The sequence below is a fragment of the Nycticebus coucang genome, chromosome 8 (assembly GCF_027406575.1).
Source record: "Nycticebus coucang isolate mNycCou1 chromosome 8, mNycCou1.pri, whole genome shotgun sequence".
NCBI classification, from domain to species: Eukaryota; Metazoa; Chordata; class Mammalia; order Primates; family Lorisidae; genus Nycticebus; species Nycticebus coucang.
Genome location: NC_069787.1, coordinates 62,091,648 through 62,113,576, shown reverse-complemented (window position 1 = coordinate 62,113,576; position 21,929 = coordinate 62,091,648).

Genomic DNA, 21,929 nt, shown 5'->3' with positions numbered 1-21,929 from the left:
TTTATATGTGTGTGAGGGCACAGTGTGTGTGTGTGCATATATACACATATTTGTGCGTTATTACAAGGATTAAATGAGTTAACAGAAACAACCTAATATATATATGATAGCCATCAACAAATATGCACTGAACAGAGAATTTTTTTCCTTTATAAACAGTCTTCAATTAGTATTGGAGTTAATATATTTTCCTTCAAATATTGCTAGCCAAGAAAGGAGTATCCCATAGCCGTTTGGCTGGAGTCTTGCCCTGAGGAGGAAATTCGGGACAGGGAACCAGTTCTCTTCCCATTTCGAGGCGATTTCCCTTTTGTCCCGCCCTACCCTCCTAGTTCTCTCACATCCAGTGGGGAGCACTGAAAAGGTGGCAAAATTAGACATTTCTTGGGACTTTGCCACATGAGAGGCTTTGCACAAGCTTCTCTGGGTATGCAGCTCTGAGCTTCTGAAAGCTTGTGGTCTGATGCTGGCTCCGCCACTGGCTTTCCTGTCGCCTGTGGAACTTAACCTCCCTGTACCGCACTTCCCTGATTTCCATAATGGGGCTGATTATAATTGCCAACCTCACAGGATTGTTGTGTGAATTAACTAATGTTTGTAAAGTGCTTAGAGGTCCACAGATGAAAGGTGCTATATAAGCCTATTATTATGTCATCAGAAACGAAATTCCAATAAGATTACACCTTCATTTAAATCCCCATTAATTTTGTCATCATTCCAGATTAATTCTCACTGGTTTTCCGGAGCAAATAAATAAATAAATAAATACATAGGAGAAAAGGGTGATATATTAAAATATGAAGCCTTCACACAGCAAGGAAATTAGCTAGAAAAAGCTAACACTTAGCAATGATTTTTAAATTATTATCCTTTAATGAGCCCTGATCATGTAATCAATATTATGTTCAACCTAGATATGGTCTCTGAGTTTACAAACTAAATTATGAACCTGACTGATTAAATAGCTAACATTTTCTATTTCAAGTATGTAGAAATGAATGCTATATAAAGGCCTGTAACTAAACTCATTTTTTAAATTGGACCTCTTGTTAACCCCAAAAGATTACAAAAATTATGTGTATAAAGAGTATATTTATGAGGTTATCATGTGGTCTGCTCAACTCTATACTGAGTCCATGTGAAACGGTGTCGATATTCAGACCCACTTAGTGACTCGTAAATTATTTGTATTATAAAGTTTGCTTATCCATCGTCTCATAAAATCAGGAAATGTTACCCCATGAACAGCTGGTTTAATCCCCTCATTTTACAGATAAGAAAACAGAGGGCTTGAGTATTTAAATAGTTTATACAAAGTCACATACCTAGAGGTTGGCAGACCTGGGCCTTCCAAGCCTCTCTCCAGGGCTGTTTCCGAGATGGCCATTTGCACCTGTGAAGCTGAGGCTTCCTTTCTGCTCCACGTTGTAATGTGATCGTCTCTTCCATGCTCTGTCCATTCAGGGTTCAGAAGATGAACATTTGCAAGTTTCATTGCTCGCTGAAGGTTCTTGTATTAACAGTAACATGTCTGCGTTCATTCAGGCACCCTGCCGATTTAAGAAAATAAGACATTATTCTGGTTATCCTAAATACATAGAAATGAGTCCTTTTCCCAGAACTGTTAAGAAGAGATGGCAGATGGTGCACTGGGATCTGTTTTCTTCTTTGCAAATCAGGAAGGTAGATAAAATATCCAGTTCTCCAACGCTAAGCATGTATGCTTCTGAGGTGCATGGGTTCATTAGAAGTAGAGAATGGCCCTAGATCCTATGCTTGTAATGAGTAAAGTTCACTGGACTCCATTAAATTGTAATGCCAGCAGGAGAAGGATGCTGGTTCTTCATTTTCCATTAGGTAGATGCTACATACCAATCATACAGGAAGAGTCTCTTTAGAGGCCTAATGCACACTCGTTTCTGAGGTTGCCTCATGCTGCTGATGGCTGAAGATGCAAATTTTCTTTCTTAAATTGGGAGTGGTACCAAGTCCAACTAAACTTCACTGGGTTATGGATGGAGGAAATTATGTTTCATTTGATGACTGTAGTGATGCCAAAAGAAACCTGAAAGACAAATGCCTGCCTTAAATATTGAGACAGAGATAGATGGGCTAAGAGAGGCACTATAGGAAAACGGCACTGAAGGCTTTAGTTGCTGAGAATCTTTTTTTCTTCCTTAGATTCAATTTGTCTTTCCATTCTGGTGCCAATTTTACCCATAAATTCATTTTCTGTCTCTAAGAAATTGCAAATGTTGGTTGCTTAACACTAAGGGGCATAATCATGAGAACTCGTTCATTCATTCCTACATTCATTCATTCCTACATTCATTCATTCCTCATTCATTCATTCCTACATTCATTCATTCCTACATTCATTCATTTGGTTCTTTTCAAGAACTTCCTACTTTGTGAAAGGCATTGTAGGGACAAATTTTGTTAATCGTAATCATAATTCCTACATGTCAGATCTTGTTTGTATGATATATATATACATATGCATATGTAGATATGTGGGTGTGTGTATATATACATATATAAGTTCATTTAATCCTAGCCTTAACTCTGTGATATTACAACGTTGAACAGTTTGAGGAGAATATTTCAGATTGTATATGAAACCAGCACATCGTACCCTTTGATGGCACTCATGCACACAGCTATGATTTAACAAAAAAATAAATAAATAAATAAATAAATTTTACAGATGAGAAAAAGGAGACAGAGGTTGAGTAACTTCTTCAAGTTATCATATTAATCACATTTTTTATTTTCTATATTGTATGCTGCTTTGATGTCTTAAAAATCTTAGTGGCTAGGGAGAGTTAGCCCTTCCAGGGTCAGTCAACTCTTAGAGATAACAAAGAGCTAGGTCAAGAGCACATCTTTCTTTCTTTCTTTTTTTTTTTTTTTCTTTTTGAGACAGAGTCTTCATGTTGCCCTTGGTAGAGTGCCAAGGCATCACAGCTCACAGCAACCCCAAACTCTTGGGCTCAAGTCATTCTCTTGCCTCAGCCTCCCAAGTAGCTGGGACTACAGGTGCCCGCCACAATGCCTGGCTATTTTTTTGTTGTAGTTTTCAATGTTGTTTAGCTGCCCAGGGCCAGGTTCGAACCCAAGAACCTGGGTGTATGTGGTTGGCGCCGTAACCACTGTGCTACAGGTGCCGATCCAAGAGCACATCTTTCATATGCAAACCAACTAATGCCTAGTCCTACCCCAAACACCACTTAACAGTGGTTCTCAACCTTCCTAATGCCTCCTAATGCCGTGACCCTTTAATACAGTTCCTCATGTTGTGGTGACCTCCAACCATAAAATAATTTTTGTTGCTACTTTATAACTGTAATTTTGTTACTGTTATGAATTGTAATGTAAATATTTGATAATCAGGATGTATTTTCATTGTTACAGAGGGGTCACGACCCACAGGTTGAGAACCGCTGCCTTAATATGACCTCACACACCAAGCCAGTATTTCTCCTTGTTGTGAATCATTCCAGGACCAGATACCAGCTGGTAGAGACTACTAGAACTTTGGAATTATTCAAACTAGCCAATCTAAACTCTCTATTCTGCCCTGCCTGGCCTTTCCCGTGGGAACCCTAATGAAAACTCTGGCCTGGGTTTTCCCCTTGCTCCAGTTTTCTGCCTTCTGCCCAAATATGGTGGTTCCTTCTGCATCCCTGCATAGTAAGCTGAGCCTCTCGTTTCTAGAGAACTGTGAGAAACATTACATTTTTCTTTCACAGGTATTGATTTCTCTTGGTTACCCTTGCAAATTAACCCTTACAAATTAACACTTCAGCATTGTTCAGCCATAAGCCTGAATCTCTACTCTTAACACATGTACTGTACAGAAATAAATAACTACTTTAAAGGGCTTATAGATTTGTGGGGGAAACAAAGTCAGAACCAAACAATTACATAGTAGAAAGTAAATACTAACCACGAGCATATCATTGTTCTGACAAGCTCACTCAACAGTAATATTGTCAATGTGAAAAGAATATGTACCTTGGTATAATTAGCATTTGGTGGAGTTTGTGTGAACTTTCTAGGTTTAATACAGTTCGGTCCAATTCCACAGATATTTAAGCGCTTACTATATACAGGCACTTTGTCAGTTACTGAAGATACAAACAAAACAAAACAAGGATAAAATGTAAAAATGCATCCTTAGTGGTGGATATGAGGACACAGGCTCATGGGAGGGAACCATAATACAGGTTAATACCTGCAAACACAGAGGCTGCCGGAGCTTGAGGGAAGGGTAATTAGTTCTGCTCCTAAGAAGAAGTCAGGGCAAGTAGACAGCAAAATTACTGTGAAGAATTAGAAATTAGACTTGGCGCCCATAGCTCAGTGGTTAGGGTGCCGGCCACATGCACCCGGGGCTGGTGGGTTCAAACCTAAACAACAATAACAAAAAAAAAAAAAAAATAGCAGGGCATTGTAGTGGGTGCCTATAGTCCCAGCTACTGGGAGGCTGAAGCAAGAGAATTGCTTAAGTCCAAGAGTTTGAGGCTGTTTTGAGTTGTGATGGCCACAGCACTCTACCAAGGGTGACATAGTGAGCCTCTGTCTCAAAAAAAAAAAAAAAAGAATTAGAAATTAGGAAAGTTTTGTGGGAATTGTCACAAGCCTGGGGATAACAGGGACAAAGTGTGGAGTTTCATTTATCTGAAAGGAACAGAATCAGCAAGGATTTTGAGACATGTTGTTTTGCAAGTCTGATAAATTGGTTTGTGTCTTTGAAGCCCCGATTGTGCTGAACACCAAAAGTGAAACTGGACGATATGCAGAATTTTGAGGCCAGATCACAGACACCCCTGTGTGGGAGTAGGGAGTAGTTGCTAGAGCAACACACATAGTGCCAATTTTTGGAATTCAATAAATCTGAGTTCAAATCTCAACTTTCTTCCTCCCTAGCTCTGTCTTTCAGCAAGTTACCTAACCTCTCTGAAGTTCAATGTAAATAATTTTACCGACCTACAATGTGTAAAGTGCCTAGTATACAGTTAAGCCAACAAGAAAATTTTCACCCCCCTCTGGACAAAATAGTCTAGTCAATTCTATGTAGATACTTTTTTTTTGCCGAGGCTGGGTTTGAACCTGCCACCTCCAGCATATGGGGCTGGTGCCTTACTCCTTTGAGCCACAGGCGCCGCCCAATTCTATGTAGATACTTAGAACTCCCCCCAAATTACATAAATTTTAAGTATACCCCAAAAGCTATAGTTGCGAGAGTCCAAAGAGGCTTTTGTTAATACACACTGCAATGTGAGAGTGACAAAAATAAGCTGAACCAACTGTCTTCCTTTGTTGTTCCTTGGGCCAGGACTCCTTTTCATGGGTAGGCCGTATGCTCAGACAAGCTTGTGTACTCTTAAAGTACAAGAAGCTGGGGGTGTATATTGGCAGAGGGTTACTCATACCGCGTAAGGATGAAAAGCAGAACAGTGTATTAAATGGTTAGTGACTTGTCTTCATCTCCCAATTAGTGTACTTCATTGGCTTTCTGTCCCCAGATGACCAGGACCCACATGCCTTTCCTGTCTTCCTCTCCGTTGCTGTATCAGATTTCCCCGCAGTGTGCAAAAGCACCATTTCACTTGTGTTCACCATGAGACACGCTGTCTGGGGCTTTCAGTAGAAAGAGGGCGCCAAAAAGTTGTGCATTTTTAAGAAAGGAAAAAACCTGTATTAAAAATGTAATACTCAGGGCGGCACCTGTGGCTCAAAGGAGTAGGGCATCGGGCCCATATACCAGAGGTGGTGGGTTCAAACCCAGCCCTGGCCAAAACTGCAAAAAAAAAAAAAAACAGTAATACTCAGTATATACTGATAACAAAAGATGAATACAAGTCACATTGGTCACCTCTTCCAATTGCAGAAGTCAAATGTGACTTGAGAATTACAAATTTTAGTACAGTTTGTCCTGTTCTAAAATGTGTATACATTTTTTGGCACTCTCTGAATAGGTATATATTTTAAAGATCTGGTTTCTAAGCTTGCTAACCAGTAATGTGTTTTAATTCAGCACTTTTGAGCCTCCATCTTTTCCTTGTTAAGAATTGGACTGATTACTGGATAATTTTTATCTTCAATGTGACACCTTCCTTCTAGGTTATTAAGTAGGAAATATCCAATTTCCTTAAGTATGAGTTTTGATGGATGATGCCTCTGACATTTCAGTTTGATACTTATTTGTTCATTTCTTTGCTTTTTGTTTGTTTTCATTGGGAAGATACATCTTCATTCTTTCAAATGCACATTTTGGCTGGTGATTATATTTCTTTTTTTTCTATATTTCTTTTTATTTCACATTATTATGAGGGTACAAACAATTAGGTTCTATTGTTTGTGTCTGTTGGGTAAAGTCAAAGTTGTAGTTGGCTTGTGATTATATTTCAAAATTTTGTTTAGAGTAATGTTTGGGAAAACATAGATAAGTAAAAATTCATGTTATTTTTGAATATGAATTCCATGGTGGAATAGAAGCATCTCAGACAACTTGAAATATCAATGAAGTGTTGGGAAGGATGTGGCTGAAGAACTCACAGTGAGAGAGGATAGCCGAGAAGGAGAAGGGTGAGGTCTAGAAGAACAGGTCTTCTCAAGGAGACCACAAGGATACGCCTGCAGGGTCCTCTCCACGGTGACTCAGCTCTTGGGAATTTGTAAACTTAACTTCCTGGAGCTTGGAAATTTCCAAGTTCTGTGAAATCCTATAGTTCTGTAGGGGCGGGAATAGCATGTCCCACTTGATTTAAACTGGCCAATGAGAAGGGTACCTGTGGGGTGGAACTTTTTCACTGTCAATAAAAAGGGAAAGACCAAGGCAGTCAGGGAGCATGGCCGTTTGGAATTCTTCTGTCATAAGCTCCCAGCTGGTGAATAAAGCCCTTCCTCTTATAAACGTGGTGTTTGGGTGCTCTTTCTCTCTGTTGGGCCTTGTCTTTCTGCAACAACAGTACGTCGATGGTTGAGACATTTCATTCTGGTGACTTTAACCTTGAAAGTGGGCCATGTGGGCGCCCTGAGACCAAGGGGCATAATGAAAAGATGAATGCCATAGTGGGAGCAAATCCATCTCAACCTAAGGAATTTAGCAGCAAAGGCTGACGTTACCACTCCAATGCTGGGCCACTTGAAACACGTTGGAAAGGTAAACGAGCTGCGTAGATGTCTTCTGTGTGAATTAGACAAGGGTCAGAAGAGAAAGCATCTTAAAGCTTGCCTTTCTTTAGTGTCATGACATAAAGGAGAAGCATTTCTACACCTCATTATCAGGCATGATAAAAAATGGATTCTATTTGACAACTGCAATTGTTTGGCACTATGGTTTGGTAAAGAAGAAGCGGTGAAACACAGTCTGTAACCTAGGCATCCAAAGACGGCCTAGAACTGTACTATCCACTCCAGCTTCATGAAACCCGGTCAGTCTCATCTGATTACAGCAGATATCTACTACAACCAACTGGATGACATGGTGAAGGTGCTTGCAAGTAAGCAGCAAGTCCGGTCAATAGAGACAGCTGGGTCTTCTTATAAGACAAGCTCTCCCACATCTCGCATAAACAACACTGCTGAACTATAGAAGCTGGACATGGAAACTCTGTCATGCACCATATTCACCAGACCTTCACCAACTACTACTACTTTTCCAGGCCATGGGCCACTTCGTGCAAGGACAAATATTTAATTCTCAACAAGCTTTAGAAAATGCCTTTTGCAATTTCATTACCACTTGCTCCCCAGGCTTCTTCACTGCCCGGGGTACACAAGCTGCCATTAGGATGGTAAACCTGTGTCAGTGGTCTCGGCACATAAACATGAACTGCCAGAGCACATGTGATTAGTTGTACTGCTTGTTGTTTGAGATATAAAAAACTAAATTTTTGATTCAAAATGAGAAATTTCATATTTAATGACCCCCACTATATCATTCATGTATGATTTGATCCCATGTTATAGACCTACGGAGGTTGATTCATTGTGGTAAGTACAATTACTCAGTGGCTTTCTAGCTGCCACCTTAACAAGGGTTCACAGGGAGAAATCTGGAGTTAGACTATGCCGACCTTTTCATGCGCTGGTCTGCTCACATCAAGCCAAATAACTTAATTTCTTCAGACTTTGGCCTCCTTAACCATAGTCGAATCTGCTTCATAGAGTTGTTCTGGTAATTAAATGAGATAATATTTAGCTCAATGCCTAGTAGGTAGTAAGTGCTTACAGGATATTAGTTACTGTTTTTATTGAGATGGACAACTCAATGAAATGCACTTCCCTGTGCTGCCCATTATAGCCGCCACCAACCACACATGGTTATATACACTTTAATGAATTAAAGTTAACTGCAAACCAATCAGTTCCTTAGTTGCCCCAGCCTCATTTCAAGCCACATGGCTGCTGTATTATATTTTGCAGATATGGAATATTTCCACCATCACAGAAAGTCTCTTAGACCATGCTCCTAATAACATGGCCACATCTGGCTAGAAATATCACAAAAGAAAAATGTGAAATATACCATATACTTTGAAAAATAAATCAGATGTCTGCTCTATGGGGGAGAGGCTTTAAAAATCAAAGAAATATCCTAGGTACCCCGGTAAAGCATGTGTCAACCTTTTGAAACAATGACAGCCTGTTACTGTTCCTTTTCCAGTTGTTTTGTTGTTGTTCCTCCCTCCACCGCCCCCTCTCCTATTTTCAATATCTTTCTGAAGGAGTTACATTCCATATGTAACATTGTTACAGGTGCAAAATTGTTTCTTTCAATTCTGAATGCGGTTGCACATGTGCAGCAATAGCCCTGAAGGCCAGCACACCATTACCACTCATCCAGGCCTCTCTCACAGTCTGTGGGTCAACAGCGTTCTTCTTTGCTTGCTAATGCTTTATTGTCTCTTAGTATACATTGGAATAATAATGGTAATTTATGCAGATATTTTGTATGCATAGCAAATAATGAGAAACACCTGCAGAAATTTCCCTCCTTCTCTGAGTTCAGCAACTAATTATATTTTTAAATAATGGCTACCATTGAACACAATTATCCAAATCACTTTAAGTAATGGAATCTTTTTAAGGTGTTTTTGAAAATTTTAGCACAGTTTTTAAACACACATTTTTATCTAGAAGATGAGAGGGAAAAAAAAAAAAAAAGGCTATTGGGCGGCTTACTCACCCAAAAAGCAGTTTCTGCCAAGAATGGATCAGTCCCGAATTTTCCTCTGGGCCCTGATCTCAGCCCCTGAGGCTACGACCAGCTGATGAAAACCAGGTTTTTTAGAGTTTACCTCCCTGATTTTGGTGCCTTGCTCTTCTTCTCTTTCTTCCTTTCTTAATGTAATATTAAAATAATTAAATTACCTCCCAAAATATTCTCTTTTAAAAGCACAAATTGCCACATAATTTTCTCGTCTGTCAATTTAGTAGTTTGAATAGGAAAAGCACTGGCTGGGAACTCGGAAGACCTAGCTATTTTGTCCCACTAGGTCTCAATTTCCTCTCTCCTACATTTGGAAGGTTGAGATAGATAAATTCCTAATGCTTTCCTAACTCTAAAGAATCACAAGTCTGTAACAGCAGAGAGCCTCTGTACCCTAGCACACCAAAAATCCAGTTCACCAAAAAGCACCTGAAAAATAAAAGTGCTTGGCCAAGAGCAAGACAAATAAGAAATATGTATTTTATTTCCCATATTGAAATCTTTGGTTGTAGTTTTATTAGAGCAAATTTCCAGTAACTTTATATAAACGAGTGTGTTTGTGTGGGTATGTCTGTGTTTATGTGTGTGTGTGTGTGTATTTATATACAGAGGGTGCCAAAACAAGTATACACAGTTTTAGAAAGGAAGAAACTGTATTACATTAGTAATACTCAAGTCAGTTTGACTTCTGCAATCACAGAGAGATGCTGAACTGGTATATATCAAGTATTACAATTTTAATACATTGTTTTCCTTTCTTAAAAAGTGTACGTATTTTTTGGCACTGTGTGTGTGTGTTTGGAGATTTAAGGGTTGACCAAAGAGAGAAGAATTTGGGAAATTTACATCTTCCTCTTAAGCAAGATCTTCATTGTTACCAGCACGATGTGAAAGTGATCTCTTCCACCTCCTAATATTTCTAACTCATTTTCTATGTGCTTGCAAGGAATTATTACTTTGTAGGAGGAAAAATCAGCTCTTGTGTAAACCATATCATTTTCTTTCAGATTTGTGGGTTCCTTTGGTCAACTAACATTTATGGAGTAATCTTCTTAAAAAATGAGTAAGTAGTAATTATTCCTGACTTCATGGAGTTTATAATCTGGTTATAAAGGTAAGTTAATCACCAGTCAAATTCATAATAAAATAAAATAAAACAACTCATAATGGGACGTTAGATGACACATTTGTTTGTTCTTACATGGGAATCAAACAGAATCTCTCTCTCTTTTTTTTTTTTTCAAACAGAATCTCTTAGGAGAGGGGCTTGAATAACAATAAATAGGTGAGTAGGTGAATTCCAGGTTCTGATCTGCAGACTAGTCTTACTCTGTATTGAAGGTTAGCTGATGAAAGCATAAAGGAAAAAAAAAAAAAAGAAAAGTATAGTGAGGGTTTTCTAAAACTAAAACTAAATCTAGCCTCTGGAAAAGAATGCCCTCCTTTTTTCTTCCTCTGTGAGGGTGCTGTTTTACCTATTCTTTCGTAAGGATCTTTTCTCTTATTACATCATGGTCAACGTACCTGGTACGTCTTAGACTTTAAATTGGGGTTTTTTTTTGGCAAAATAAAAAGCTGTCAAATATCTACCAGTCCCAAATCCTGAATATTTTGTTTGGATTTCAATATATGGATTTCAAAATACATTTCCTGGATCATCAAATGTAAAATCTGAGTTCCTCTAGTTTACAGTATTTATTTGTTTTGCTAATTTTCAAAGACTTCTGTGATAGCCTAAGAAAAGGAAGGAGGAAGGTGAAGAGCCCAATGGGTTTTTATTTTTTTTACTTTTCCTGTGCAAATAAATTACACGGCTAATCTCATAAAGTGGCACGGAGGCCAGACAGAGAAGAATGAGAAAGTACCAGGGAGGAGTAACAGTTTGAGCTTGTGTCAAGCTTGTGTCCTATGAAAAACAGTTGATGATTTCCAAAAATGTGTTCAAGATGTTAATGAGTATGTATTTGTGTAGGAACGTGTCATGATTATTAGTTCATTTAATCTTATCTTTCCATATCGAACAAAAAGGCAGAAAGAATAGTCTAAGGAAGGAAAAGAACCAGAGCAGATTGTTTGGGCATGAACTTCACAGCACTCAGACCAGCCCAGGGTTAAATCTGACAAGAGAGTGCGTGTGAGGGTTGCTTCCCATCCCAGTGTGACCAGTGTGATGGAGAGGGGCATCCCAGAAACACCATGGGGAACAACTTTTTTTTTTTTTAATTCACTATTTGAAGAAAAATAGTCATTCTCTTTGGCTTTAGAAGTTTTACTAAAAATTAAGGTGATGCCAGTTTCATTTCCTGAATATGCAACCTTCCTCTGTTAGAAGAGCTTCATATGTGACTAACATTGCAAGTCGAATAGTTAAACATCAACTGCTTGTGTTTTTCTTAATAATAGAAAGGCGTGTGCTTCTAAATAGGATGGAGGCTCACTAGGGAAATGTGTCCCGATGCCTTGGCTATGAAGTAGAGACTTGTGACTCAGTGCCTGAGCCTGGGGAGGGCGAGGAAGGGGAAGGAAGGAGTTCATTTGGAATCAAAAGAGTACGTAGTAAGTTCTCGGGAGCTACATGATCCTATTTTCTTGACTCGTGGCCACGAGCACTCCTTCTCCCTCCATCCCTGTGACCACAGAAATCAAGACGTGTCCATCTCCCCCCTGAACCTCATTTCCCATGTTAAACTTGTGGTGAATGAGAAGGATCGTGGCTGGAAAAATACAAATGCTTTCATTCTTTGAAAAGGATTCTTAAAGTAGAACTGAAAGATGGCATTTTTATTACTCAGAATTTTGAAGAGTACTACAAAACACGGAATAATCCATTTTGCGTGGATAGCTGCAGTCCTTCCTAGATACTTACCAGTCATATGACTGCAGAACAGATTCTTGTCTGTTACTAACAACACTTCACTTTTACATTAAACATGGTCTTAAGGAAAAAAAAAAAAAAACTACTTAAGGGCCATCTCTTGGCTGTTGCTGTTCTGAACATAGCTAAACACAGAGAGAAAGCATTTGCGGGCTGTTTACAGTAGCTATGTCAGAAGAATGCTCTTTATCACAATAATCTGGAGAGTGTAAGATAGGAGCCTCTGGGGAAATCTGACTCAAAATAAATCTTTAAAGGAATACATCAAAAGCGCTTGGAAAGACCATCTTTGAACAACTGGTTAATGCGAAGATTTTTTTTTTTTACCTCCTTTCAGATGAACTTTGGGGATAAAATGCCTGACAGCACAAGCATAGTTTAGATTTAATTCTAAACTCGTAAAGTTCCTTCAGGAGATCATGAATATTGTGAATAGTGAAGTTATAAATCTATTTCTGAAGGCTACAGTGAAAGCTCATGCTGCCTTTTTTTCCCAACATACACTTCAACATATTCAAAATTGTCCTGAAGTGTGAACGCTATATCCCAATGGGAGTATATATTTTTTTTTTTGCTAAAACCTCCAAAAATAAGTCATCCGGCTGTTTGGCAATTTCTTTTCTCCCCAAAACTCTAAAACTGCAACCTTACTGAAATTAGGTAAGAAATATCTGAGAGTTCTTGGAAGGCCTCCAAATACAATGCGGAAATAGATTAATACGGTGTGTTGCCTAGAAATCCATTTTATCATCACAGGAGATTTTTACGTTCCTCCTTTCTCAAATCGCAGTACCCAAGAAGTGCCACAAGAGGGTGCCATTGTTTAAATGTTGGAAGGATTGGGTCTTTTGAGGAATTTATCCAGCTGAAATCTCTCTTTCGTATAAGAACCTGGTCAAAGGGTTGAACAAACAAAGTAAAGAGATGCAACCATCGATGTAGTTCTATTTTGGATAGCGAAACTATTTCAGCTTTTAAATATGCAAATAATGAAAGGTGTTCTAGGGCTGTGATCTGGCAACACGAAATCAAAGACCAGAATCAAGCAGCTAATAGAAATTCATGTTAATAATGAAAATACTGATGGGTCTTTATTTTTCCATTGGTTCTAGTTTGCCTAAGAAGTAGGCAAAGTTTTTAATGTGAACAGAAAATATTGAAATATAAAGAAACAAAGACAAATGCACACCTTGAAACTCAAATTGTTGCTTATCAAATAGCAAATTGTAAGAACGATTGGTAACCAGAGAAGGGGAGCATATGTTGTAAAGAATTCTTGCTCACAGCCCTATGAACCAGCACAATTGTGAAACCCAGACTAATGTGATAAAAGACATATAGAATGGCTTCTCGCCCCTCCTCAGTCTGGCACAGATCCAGTTCCTTCACCAAAGGAACTGCAACACAAACTGGAAAATATTTGATGCCAATAGGGCTTTTATAGGAAAACAGATGACGGCTAAGGTTATTAATCTTGACAGTTTCCTGATTTATTAGGACGTTGTCATCCTCTCCTTTTGTATAATTTGGCAAATGATCATAGTATTAGACTTAGTGGAGGCAGAGCTATGGGGTTTCCTCCCTCCTTTACCAATGGCAGCCGGTATAAAGCCATAAGGCTTAGGTTTTTAGGCAAGAGACGGATGAAATGAATTTTCAGTTACATATTGTCATTTGAGGAACACTGAGGTGTTTTTTTTTTTTTTTTTTAACAATTGTCAACATAGATACAGCTATGCAACTAAAATGCATTAATTAAATCAGAGAGATATACCTTCTGTTTATTTAACAAATCCAAAGTAAAGGTGACTAAATTTAAAACCGAGGTCTCTAGCAATTAAGAACAAATGTTATTGTTTACCATGCAGGCAACGAAAAACAAAGAAAGCAATCAGAAAATAATAGTAATCTTCAAAAGCCATTCCTCTAAAATGTTATATGCCATCATACAAAATGCATGGAATTTCTCTCTCTGAATCGTTCATGAAAAATTGCTAAAACAATCTTGGGTGACTTCACAGGAAACTTAAAATAAGAAAGCACTTGACATATTTTATTAGTGATCTCCTTTGCCAAAGATATTTTTACATTCTATTTTTCATAATCCTCTGCATTTAAAATAACTGCAACAAAAATTAAGCCTCAATAAAAAAATGTATCACAATTAAAGATGTTTTCCTACTTAACAATGTTATCCCCGAGACAATTTTATCAAAATATAAAATTCCCAAACTTAAAATGCTATAATTGAACACTTTTTTTTAATTAAGAAAAGCCATGTCTGCACCTATGTTTCAAGACTGACATATTGTGCAATAAACAGCAATCAGCCTAAAGATGCTATATTAAACAAACCAAGTTTTGTTTTGCTAAACTAAGCAAAATTAGTTGAATGCCCTAAGTAATAGTTGCTGGTATTTTTTTTTCTAAATTATTTCTCTACTTGTTTTTGTGTCTATGCATAAATTAAAAATCTGCTGAAATTTATTATTCATCTGAGATGTAATTAATATGCAAAATTATGCAAATTAAGATGCAATTAGGCTTCAATTCTCTAGTGGAATTTTCCATTATAATTTAATACAAAGTAATAGAGTAATTGGTGTCACGTGTAATTACGGTTACTCACGTGTACTTGCAGACGTGCAAATGATGTGGTATATGTTAGTTATCCTATGCAAATGGATCCTGCAATCTCTTCCTACTTGGGAATGAAGTAAACAAAGATGGTCTTCACAAAAAGGGTGAGAGGGACCCCTCTTTCTTCTCATGTGCTACCATTTTGAAGAACTATGTGGATAATTGCAACTAATTTCCTTGCATTTATTTCTAAGAATTTTTAACTTGGTATTATGCAGTGCATTGTTTATTACTTTAGAGAAATTATTTCTAGTAAAAAAAAAATGAATCTTTGAACAGAGACCTAATAATGATTCAGATGACGCATACATGCACCCGGAGCACAAGCAAACCAGGGCAAAGGCTGTTTTTGCATCAGGCTCAAAGGTCTCCTCTCCAGAAGAAATAGCATAGCCAAATTTGCCAAAGAAATCATTGTAACCATGTTCCGTTCTTTCGTGATTACAAAGTTGATCAATTGCCTTGCAACCTCTGTAGAAGGGAGTTCTGGTTTTTCAAACCAAAATTTCTTCCCTCCTCATTTTCAGTATCCGAGGAGAATTATGTGAGATTTCTTCCTGAATGAAGAAAGCAGTAAACAAATTGATCTCTATAATTCCCTCCATCACTAACTCTGCCATTTGGTTCAAGGGACTCATCCGCTAACTACCGTGCGTCTCATTGTGTCTCCCTGGAGAAATGAAAAGAACGGTCTCCCATGTGCTTGGCCCAAGCCTGGAGCTGCTGCTTATAATTTCTCCATGAGAAATGATTACCGCTTGTTTTAAAACACCCATGCTGTGTTGAATTCTGCACAGAAAACATTATGATCTCGACATTTTCCTTCTCATAACTGAAGCACACACTTTAAGACGAGTATTTTATATTCTCGGCTCCAATTAACCTGAAGTGTTTCTCTTCCTTATGTCTGCCCCCACCCCACCCCCTTCACCTGAGTCTATCTTTCTATCCCTTTGTAATACATAGATTTATTGTTTTTTCAAGGAAGGATGTGTGGCATGCACTATTGCGATTAATAATAGCGGGCACTGGCAGAGGAAGAGGCAAGATATAGAACAGGCGATAAACAGCCTCACTTTTTCCCTAACATAGTCCCACTTCTTATTCCTTTTCCTCCACCGACTCCGTTGTTTGAAAGAGCAGGCATGAATGAGAGAAAATAAAAGCTACCATTAGTTTCTCAGGCTGCACCCCTTTGCAGCCCCACCTATTCATCCATATGTGGTTTTCCCATTCATTCCAGTAATAATACCAATTACTATGCAGGCAGGGCCGTTCTGATTCGCATTTGCAGCTCACTGTGGACATTTATGCTACACTCTGAGCAACACTCATATCTTCAACAACATCGATTATACAGCTGTTGTACAATCATTGTAAATGAAATATACAATGCCCTGTTCAGCTTGCAGCATCATTTGAGATCTAGGAGGTAGGATAGGAAACAGGGGCCGTTCCCTCTGCCTGACTTCTGTCTGGCACTGGCCTGTCCTCTAAGTTCCGACACTTCCAGAGGCTTAGGGTAGAGAAGAGCTGAACTGCTGTAAATAAGAGTCACAAAGCTGAAGCACTGTTGTTTTTCTATCACAAGGAGGGACTTTATAATCCAAGTTGAATCAACAAACAGGATCCCTAAGACTTGAGCATCACAAACCATGACTTTCTGACCCGGCGGTGGTCAGACATCCTGGTTAGACATGAACTTGAACTCAAAATTTCTGATAGCATCAACCAGAATGTCCAATTTAAGTATCTGTTTTCTCTGCTATTTTCCCTCTTTTCTAATCAAGTTTACCTATCTGTCCTCATGCAGATAATGTGTGATGGAGCTGAGACTTAAGTAAAAAGGCTTTTTTTCCCTCTATAAAAGCACTTTGTTGGTGCTTTATCTTCTAAAGGTATTGCAAAGATTCTATTCAATGCAATTTAATACACATTGATTTTTATATTCTAATATCTTAAAAAACTAAAAATATCTTACAATTAATGAAATTTTGACAGTTACTCTCAGCAAAACAGCATTTATTCTGTAGCTGTTGATGTTTGCATATGCATGAACTTTTTGTTTTTTTTCTGATGAATGAGTTAACCACTGAAATTCTTTGAATGTTTACCCAACAACCTTCAACTGAGGGGCTATTTAAGGAACAAATACAAATATTTATCTTTGAAAATTCTCCACTGGCATCTTCTAGTAAGATCAAGAAAGTGCCTACCTGAAAATTCTAACAATGAGTGTCAGTGACTTGGAAGAAATTTCTGGTATATCCGTGGAACACTCTTTTAAGAAATGGTACGTCACCATCAACCAACCATTCTTAATAATACCCACGATGATACTATGTTAAAAAACACAGCTGAAAATTAAATTCATATTAGATTTATAACCTAGCAAGTATTTAAGAATACCAAACCAAAATTCTTTTGCTTAATATTTCCTTTATACCTAGGCCTGAGTGATCTATGTTAAAAATATATGTCAAGATAACTCTGAAAAAGCTCTTTTAATCATTATAAAACAATTCTCGGTGATAAGAAAGCATAATGTCACAGGTTAATTAGCAGCCATCTTTTCTTTCTTAAGGACCCACAAAAGGATGGTGTATTTTACATTCAGTGGTGTCTTAGAAACGAGCTAGATTAGTGATACACATGATCCTTGTCAGCAGCACGGGAGGTTGGTGCTGTTAGTCTCATCTTATAGATTGAGGAGTGAGGTTAAAAGTAACTTGTGTGAGGTTGCCTATCTAGAGAATCCTGGAGTAGAAATTTGAATCCAGATATCTTGACTCTGGAAATCATGCTTCACCTGGGCCAAACCTGTCCTATAGGCAGAATTTTTTTTCTAATATCATTATTACCTTTTTGTTATTGTGACATTTAAAATGGGAAAATTTGGTAAAAGAACTTGAATTTCCTGAGTTTTCATGAAATCAAATCAGATAGCATTAAGTATCATGATTCTCATCTGAGAACAATTGGTTTGGGGGATTTTCTTCTTCATCGTAATGAGGCACATCCTCCTACTTCTGGGCCTGTTTTCTCCTTTTTCCTGACTTCTCAGTTGCCTGAAGAGCTTTGATGTTATGCCAGCCAAACTCCGGTATTCACACTGGGGACATCCCTGGAGAACCTTCCTCTCAGAAACCCTCTTCCCCGTCTTACTCCACACAGCACTAGTGCAGTCAGACCGCAACAGGTTGAAATGCTTCTTAGCAAAAGTTCTGAAACAGGAATCTTTGTTTTGAGCCATAGTATGAGGAAGAGATTGACCAAGAAGCAAATGCCCTGGGAGTGACATAGAATAAGGGGCTCATCATAGGGATTTCACCATGCAGAATTGTGGGATCTGGTGAAACAGCTGCTGTAGGGCTGTTTGTTTGCGTCTACTTCTGGGCCTGACATCAGCAGGTCTGGCTGTGGCAAGGAAAGGTACCGAGGTGAAGTGTTAAAGTTGGGGAGAACAGGAGGAGGTGGAACCGCTGAGGGAGGTTTGGAACACCGGGAACTCTGCCTCCTTGAATGTGAGTGACCTACAGGAGAACCCAGCCCTCTCTTTACAAAAATGACCAGGATCCTGACCCCGGGGTCAGGGAAGCTGAAGGAGGAGACCAGCTGGAGTTGTAGGAGTGGCACTGGGCTACTGCCCACATCGAGCTGGCAAGCTGGCACGTCTGTGACAATGTGTGCGAGCCGTAGCCACAGCTGACCCTCCACCAGCCCTCCCAGCAGGGACAAGGCTGCTGCTTCACGGCTGCCTTCCAGACCCACGCAGAATCGCCTCCTGGGCAACTGCAGCCTGAAGACATGAAGGGGAGGGGATTCTTGGAAGCGTCATTCTGGTTTAGTTAAGGTCACGCAGCATAGAGCCACAATAGCTCAAACGTCAAGATGTTTTCACTGTTGTAAAGCGCTTGCCTAAATAGCTTCATTTTCCCACGTTTGAGTCACCAGAAGGATTACGAGCATGCCAAGATTTTTGTTTATTTCTTTCTCAGTGAGACTTGAAAGAATCCACAGCACTTGGGTCATGAGACCACCGCAGCACGGTGCTCCCTACGTGTCTGCTGTCCTCACATAAAGCCTCCGAGACCTACTGGTTTTGAACCATAGTATGAGGCTCAAACTGAGAGACTGGTTTCTATCTTGACTATCTCCATCAAACATGCCTCTCTCCCTCTGGGTCAATCCCACCTCAGTTACCCAGTCTCAGGGCTATGCCGCGCTGACTCCTTGGAAACCCAGGCCTGCTCCACTGAGCCTAAGGATGCTTCCATCCAAGCAGCAGTAACTCTGATATTACCAGTCCCATTCTCAGGCCCAGCTCTAGCTTTGAAAAAGTCTCTGGTGAAAGAAACTGCAGATTCTTGTGTGTGCACAGAGCAGGCTTTATGGGATCCTGCCAATCAACTGCTGGCCTGATGCACTGGCTCCGACATTGCTGCTCTGCCCAGCATCTCACAAGCTGGCAAGAAACCGAGGAACTTCCCTCAGGTGGCCCATCAGTAATGGCCTATAATGCTTTAGGATAGGCATCCTCAAACTGCGGCCCGCAGGCCACATGAGGCGGTGTGATTATATTTGTTCCTGTTTTGTTTTTTACTTCAAAATAAAATATGTGCAGTGTGCATAGAAATTTGTTCATAGTTTTTTTTTTTTTTTAAACTATAGTCCATCCCTCCAACGGTCTGAGGGACAGCGAATTGGCCCCCTGTTTAAAAAGTTTGAGGATGCCTGCTTTAGGACTTGGCTCCCTTTCTTAAGAGGTGCCTGGATTATACTTATATGCACAGGTAACTAGCTCCAAATGCATTCACAAAGTCCAGATTAGATGACATTTCCAACCTCTCTTCCACTATGTTCAACCTTGGCCAAGGTCAACAGCTAAGATCCGTCCCTACCCTTATGAAAAATTCATATCAGGGATCCCCCTGAATGTTTTCTGCTAGGGAACCACCTCACTGGGGCCATCATGGAACATCAGAGTCATTCTATTTACCTTCAGCCCTAAACAGAAGAGCATTTCAATCTTTTCTATTGATGGTCTCACTGGTCCCTTATACAAACTTGACCATCTTTACAGTATTAAGAGCTAGGGAGTAGGGGAAAGTTTCAAGCTGTAAAACTTGCCCTATTGGGCTGGGCACAGTGGCTCATGCCTATGATCCTAGAACTCTGGGAGGCCGAGGTGGGTGGATTTCCTGAGCTCAGGACTTAAAGACCAGCCTGAGCAAGAGTGAGACCCCATCTCTACTGAAAATAGACAAACTAGCTGGGTGTTGTGGTGGGTGCCTAAAGTTCTAGTTACTCAGGAGGCTGAGGCAAGAAGATCACTTGAGTCTAAGACTTTGAGGTTGCTGATACCATGGCACTGTATCCAGGGCAGTGAAGTAAGACTCCGAAAAAATAAAAATTGCACTATTATATTCAGTCTTTGCCAAAGCTCCCCTTCTCAGGGGTGTCCAATCTGTAGCCTGTGGGCCACATGCAGATCATTTGAGGGCTGTTTTGCTAATCTGTGGTGTCAGATATTGCAAAAAACATGGTGCTCAGACCTTTTTGTTTTGTTTTTTGTTTTTGCTTATCAGTTTTTGCTAGTGTTTATGTGCTTAATGTGTGGCCCAAGACAACTCTCATTTTTCTAATGTGTAGCAGAAAAGAAAGAAGGTTGGACACCCTGGCAGGGAACAAAAGTGAAAAACAGTCCAAGTGAAGAAGAAAGGAGGGACAGCCAAGACAAGGGCAGGATCCAGTCGGCTCCTTCTCGGTGCCTGCTGTTCAGCTGATGGGGCTTTCTGAGAAGACTTAAAAAAATGCATCCTAAGATCTATTTGTCTGGGGGACAGAAGAGAGAATGATTTACCTACTGGTCCCTTAATTCATTCACAGTTCTGGTTTCAATTGAGTTCTGAGTGGGAAAGTTCATGGAGACCTGGTAATTGAGCAGAAAGCAGGGCATGAGGGAGAGAGGTGCAGTCCACCCGCTGCAGTCCTGAGCTCCCCTCCTGCTGACTTTGCTGCACTAGACTCCAGTCTTCCTAAAATTTAAGAAAACCTACTCATTTCTTGCAGACAAATAGGATATAGGTAAATCCTACTTTTTCAGAAAGAAAACATCAGGCTTTCCTTTGTGATCTTGACACTAAACTAGGCATTAAGAAAAACCTCAGTTGGCTCAGCGCCTATAGCTCAGTGGTTACGGTGCCAGCCGCACACTCCAGGACTGGCAGGTTTGAACCCAGCCTGGCCCTGCTAAACAAAAATGACAACTACAGTCAAAAAATATCCAGGTGCTGTGGCAGGTGCCTGTAGTCCTAGATATTGGGGAGGCTGAGGCAAGAGAGTTGCTTAAGCCCAAGAGTTTGAGGTTGCTGTAAGCTGTGATGCCACAGCACTCTACCGAGGGCAAGACAGGGAGACTCTGTCTCAAAAAAAAAAAAAAAAAAAGAGAGAGAGAAAACCTCTGTACTAGACATTGATAAAACAAACCAATATCTGATTCTCCTTTCTTCACCAAATAACACATATTTTCCCAGAGATAAACTCTTGAATTGCAGAGGCTTCCCGGAAACCTATATTTGCAATGATGGTATCAGCATGGTAGCTGATAAATAGGTGATGTTTGTTGAATTAAGTCAAATTGAACTGGCATGATTGAAGGAGCAGAAGGAAGATGATATAATCCTTATTCTGGGGACTTTATATCTATTACAAGGTGACTAATGTTATTCCCATTTTAGAGATGAAAAAATTAAGGTTTATGGAGGTTAAGTATGTTGCAAATGTCAGACAAATAGTCACTGTTGATGTTCATGAAATCTAAAATCTGAGATAAAGCCAACCTTCTTTGCACAATATCAAATGCTACCTTGAATTGAGAGAAGTATAAATTGAATCACCGTGAATTGAGTTGAGTTGTACTGAAGTGAACTGGAAAACCCGTCACCATGCAAAGTAGTGGGGTGCAAGATTCTGTAGTGCTCACGTTAATTATGGTATATCATTACATCCAACACCAATCACCATCTGCCTATTTCCTAAGGGTGATTCTTTAAAATATTGAACTCTCAATATGTTTTTAATCTACTTTTATTAATAAAAGTTTTAGTTAATAAAAAAAGTTTTGAATCAAACTCTTGGGTGATTTATATTGCTGTAATAACATCCACCTCTTTCTTTGTGAGAGTGGCC